Source organism: Callospermophilus lateralis, unplaced genomic scaffold (assembly GCF_048772815.1).
Source record: "Callospermophilus lateralis isolate mCalLat2 unplaced genomic scaffold, mCalLat2.hap1 Scaffold_52, whole genome shotgun sequence".
Classification (NCBI taxonomy): domain Eukaryota; kingdom Metazoa; phylum Chordata; class Mammalia; order Rodentia; family Sciuridae; genus Callospermophilus; species Callospermophilus lateralis.
In genome coordinates this window covers 1,383,969-1,389,235 of record NW_027514454.1, presented here as the reverse complement: position 1 = coordinate 1,389,235, position 5,267 = coordinate 1,383,969, and the positions used below count along the sequence as shown (strand labels likewise).

At 51.8% G+C, this 5,267-nt stretch overlaps 1 pseudogene; it reads left to right on the top strand.

Annotated features, from left to right (window-relative positions):
- The first annotated feature begins 1,967 nt into the window (after positions 1 to 1,967).
- Positions 1,968 to 4,882, top strand: LOC143390251 (SH3 domain-binding protein 4 pseudogene; annotated as a pseudogene).
- The last annotated feature ends 385 nt before the right edge of the window (positions 4,883 to 5,267 follow it).

Here is a 5,267-nt window from a genome sequence, read left to right as displayed (position 1 = left end):
AAATCTAGGGCCTTGGAGCGTAAACCATTTGGATTTAAATCTAGCTCTCTATTTTTTAGCTCTATGACCTGGGGTAACATCATTCAATTCTCTATGTGTTCTGAATGTCTGAACACAGTGTTCTGAACATAATTGTTAGAAGAATTAAAGGAGAAGTGGTAAGTTCCTATCCAACAGTTATTTCTCCCACCCTTTTCTTTTTAATAGGCCCTGACTTTGTGGTTTTGTTCAGATACTGACTGCCCACACTTCATACCCCAGAACAAGAAGCAAGGCCCTTCCCAGCCTTAGGTTTGAGACTGGACAGGACTAGGACAAGCACAGTAACTTCATTCCCCTTACAAAGTTTTATTTTAGGGTATGGTTTGACATTCCAGCCAATCAACTAGGAAGGAGAATTTCTGAGGGTCTTCTAAGAAAGTTCTATTCACTCTTAATAAAACAAAAGATGCATGGAGAGATGACTATTCCTTCTCATTTCTGGCCTTCAAACATTCTACTATGTGAGGACATTCAGAAGCCCAATACCCAACCTGGAACAAGTCTGCAAAGAAGCTAACACCTGAAAGAGGGCAGAAATATAAGATGGAAAGAAGCTGGGTTCTTGCTAACCCTGTTGCTTAATATGTGCATGGCTTAATTTTTTAATCTACATTTAACATTTTTGTTTAAGTCAATTGAACTAGATTTCTAATATTTTCAAGCAAAGATATTCTAAGTGATACAAAAAGCAAATTGCCAAGCCAAGACAGAGGACAGAGTTCAACCAACAGAAGTCTTCCCTCCTTTTCTTCTCCAAGTATATAAATATTATATGCAATGTTTATGATTTGTACTTGTAGTTTATGGGGAAGTGACAAGAAAGCAGTAGACAGACCTTTCCCCTCTTCCCAATGCATTCACACAGGACCCAGTTTCTCTAACTGTAATATAAATGCCCCCATAAATGATGGATACGGTTATCCAAGGAAAGATACATGCTATAATAGATAATATCCTGAAAAAACAAGAAATTCTAGGTCTCCTAAAAAATCTTGAGAAACACAGACCTCCCTTAATTCTTCTCTTGTCTCTATAGATCTTTCACAACCTGCCAGAGGCCATGTTTCTGTAGAGATTCTCAAGATAGATCAGGATGGACAGAATGTATGCTATTAGGTCAAAAGAAAGCATTTGCTACTTGAATATGCATGGGCTACATTAACTGTGAGTCTTAATCAAGTAATGAAGACTGACAAGCTCCTTGGCCTAAGGTGCTTCTATGTTATAGAATATGCACTTTTCTAAAAATAAAATTGATAAAAGGCAAGTGACTTGGACAATTACTTTATTTAGATCCCATACCCCAATCTTCTCTTCTCATACTCTTTTGCATCTGATCCTGAAAAGGAATAATAAAATGCTCTGTGTGATATGCTTTGATATTTTCTACTTTGGTAAAAAAGTAAAATGGGGCTGGGGCTGGGGCTCAGTGGTAGCACACTTGCCTGGCATGTGTGAGGCACTGGGTTCAATTCTCAGCACCGCATAGAAGTACATAAAATAAAGGTCTACCAACAACTAAAAAAATTAGAAAAAAAAGTAAAAACTTAGCTCTTAAAGCCTGAAATGTTATCTGTGATTTGGTTCTAAAGCTAAAGTAAATAAATAAATAAAGCAAGTGGGAATTCAAAATCACCCTACCAGGGCCACCCCTCCGCCCGCGGGGCGGGGGCCGAGCGCTCCGGGCACTCGCTGCGGTCCCGGCCCCTCTCCCCCTCGCCTCCGCCGCGGTGCTTCCCGGAGCCGCGCGCGCCCCCGGCCGGGCGAGCCGCTGGACGACCAGAGCGCCACAGGAGCCCGCGGGGACGCCATGGGAGCCAGGAAGAAGCACGCTGCCGAGTTGCAGCTGCGCAGCTTGGTTGCTTGAGACAGAAGCACCATTGCTGCTCCAGGAAGCAGAGGAAGAGACATGTACCCTTAGTGGACCCCTGGCCCAGGGTTTCCAGATGGCGGCCCAGCGGATCCGAGCAGCCAACTCCAGTGGCCTCCCTCGGTGCAAGTCGGAGGGGACCCTGATCGACCTGAGTGAAGGGTTTTCAGAGACCAGCTTTAATGATGTCAAAGTGCCTTCTCCCAGTGCCTTGCTGGCCGATACCCCCACCCCTTTTGGAAACGCAAAGGAAGTGATCGCCATCAAGGACTACTGCCCCACCAACTTCACCACCTTGAAGTTCTCCAAGGGCGACCACCTCTACATCCTGGACACGTCGGGAGGGGAGTGGTGGTACGCAAACAACACCACCGAGATGGGCTACATCCCCTCCTCCTACGTGCAGCCCTTGAACTCCCGGAACTCCACCTTGAGCGACAGCGGCATGATAGACAATCTTCCAGACAGCCCAGACGAGGTGGCCACGGAGCTGGATCTGCTCGGGGGGTGGACAGATGATCAGAAGGGATCCAGCAAAGCACACAGTAATAATCCTTTTTGGAGCGGGGTCCAAACAAACCCTTTCCTGAACGGGAACGTGCCGGTGATGCCCGGCTTGGACGAGCTGACTCCCAGAAGCACCGTGGACCTGCTGCTGTTTGATACCGGAACGTCCTCGTTCACTGAATCCAGCTCTGCGACCACCAACAGCACCGGCAACATCTTCGACGAGCTCCCGGCCACCAATGGACTCCACACCGAGCAGCCGGTCAAACGGGACAACCCCTTCTTTAGAAGCAAGCGATCCTACAGCCTTTTGGAGCTCTCCGTCCTGCAAGCCAAGTCAGATGCGTCCACCACATCGAGTTTTTTCACAGGTTTGAAATCCCCTGCTCCCGAGCAATTTCAGAGCCGGGAGGACTTTAGGACTGCGTGGCTAAACCACCGGAAGTTCCCCCGGTCTTGCCACGACTTGGATCTGCTTGGCCAGAGCCCAGGCTGGGCCCAGACACAAACCGTGGAGACGAACATTGTATACAAGCTGGATAGTTCTGGGGGCGCCGTGCAGCTCCCAGACACCAACATCAGCATCCACGTGCCCGAGGGCCACGTCGCCCCTGGGGAGATGCAACAGATCTCCATGAGAGCCCTACTGGACCCCCCGCTGGAGCTCAACAGCGACAAGTCCAGCAGCATCAGCCCCGTGCTAGAGGTCAAGCTCAGTAACCTGGAGGTGAACACCTTCCTCTTCTTGGAGATGAAGGTTTCTGCTGAGGTGAAAAATGACATTTTTAGCAAAAGCACAGTAGGTCTCCAGTGTCTGAGGAGCGACTTGAAAGAAGGGCCATATCTGCCCATCCCACTCACCTACAGCCATGGGAACACCGTCCAGGTGCAGTTGGACAACCTGGAGCCCTGCATGTACCTGGCCATTGTGGCCCACAGCCCAAACATTCTCTACCCTTCCACTGTGTGGGATTTAATCAATAAGAAGGTCACCGTGGGTCTCTACGGTCCCAAACACATCCACCCCTCCTTCAAGACGGTAGTGACCATTTTCGGGCACGACTGCGCCCCCAAGATGCTCCTGGTGAGCGAGGTCACACGGCAGGCCCCCAGCCCTGCCCCCCGTGGCTCTGCATCTGTGGGGAAAACACCAGTTCCTCCTGTCCAGGCCCCAGGACCTCAAAGTCTGCATGTTTTCCAACATGACCAACTATGAGGTCAAGGCCAGTGAGCAGGCCAGAGTGGTGAGAGGGTTCCAGGTGAAGCTGGGCAAGGTGAGCCGTCTCGTCTTCCCCATCACCTGCCAGAGCCCTGGCGAGCTCTCAGACTTCACGCTGCGGGTGCAGGTGAAGGATGACCAGGAGGCCATCCTGACCCAGTTCTGCATCCAGACGCCACAGCCTCCACCCAAGAGTGCCATCAAGCCGTCCGGGCAGAGGCGGTTTCTCAAGAAGAACGAGGTGGGGAAGATCATCCTGTCCCCGTTTGCCGCCACCACCAAGTACCCGACGTTTCAGGACCGGCCCATGTCCAGCCTCAAGTTCGGCAAGCTGCTCAAGACCGTGGTGAGGCAGAGCAAGAACCACTACCTGCTGGAGTACAAGAAGGGGGACACGGTGGCTCTGCTGAGCGAGGAGCGCATCCGGCTGAAGGGGCAGCTGTGGACCAAGGAGTGGTACATAGGCTACTACCAGGGCAAGGTGGGCCTGGTGCACGCCAAGAATGTGCTGGTGGTCGGGAGGGCCAGGCCCAGCCTGCTCTCGGGCCCCCGAGCTGAGCACCTCTGTGCTGCTGGAGCAGATCCTCCGGCCCTGCAAGTTCCTCACCTACATCTACGCCTTGGTGCGGACCCTGCTCATGGAGAACATCAGCAGCTGGCGCTCCTTCGCGGACGCCCTGGGCTACGGGAGCCTGCCGCTCACCTTCTTCTGCCGGGTGGAACTGGACAGCGAGCCTGAGCGTGTGGCCTGTGTCCTGGAGAAGCTGAAGGAGGACTGTAACAACCCCGAGAACAAAGACCGGAAGTCCTTCCAGAAGGAGCTCGTGATGGCCTTACTGAAGATGGACTGCCAGGGCCTGGTGGTCAGGCTCATCCAGGACTTTGTGCTCCTGACCACAGCCGTGGAGGTGGCGCAGCGCTGGCGGGAGCTGGCTGAGAAGCTGGCCAAGGTCTCCAAGCAACAGATGGATGCTTACGAGTCTCCCCACCACGACAGGAATGGGGTGGTGGACAGTGAGGCCATGTGGAAACCCGCATATGACTTCTTGCTTACCTGGAGCCACCAGATCGGGGACAGCTACCGGGATGTCATCCAGGAACTGCACAGAGGCCTAGACAAGATGAAAAACCCCATCACCAAGCGCTGAAAACACCTCACGGGGATGCTGATCCTGGTGAACTCGCTGGACATCCTGCGAGCAGCCGCCTTCAGCCCCACTGACCACAATGACCTGGTCATCTGAACAGGCGCCCTGAGCACAAGGCTGCGAGCGCAGAGCCCCGTGCTGTCACCAGGGGCTGCGGGGAGTGGGAAGACTGCTTCCACGGAGGGGGTCGCCACCCAGCCCCATGCTGGGGACAGGGACACATGAGGCTCTGCCCTTCTCTACGTTCAGGGACAGCCAGGGGGCTTTCTGCTGCAGGTTGTTGCCAATCAAATAGCTTTCTATTTGTGTAAGTGTGAATTAAATTTAAATCACTTTTTTTTAAAAAGACCAGGGAAGGAACCTGAGAAAGTTGGGATCTAATTTTTTAATGGACTATAAAGATTAAAAACAATCTTAGTAGGGGCAGATGCTGTTGAGGTTTTTATATTGTCGAAACACTTTTTAAATTATGTTACAGATG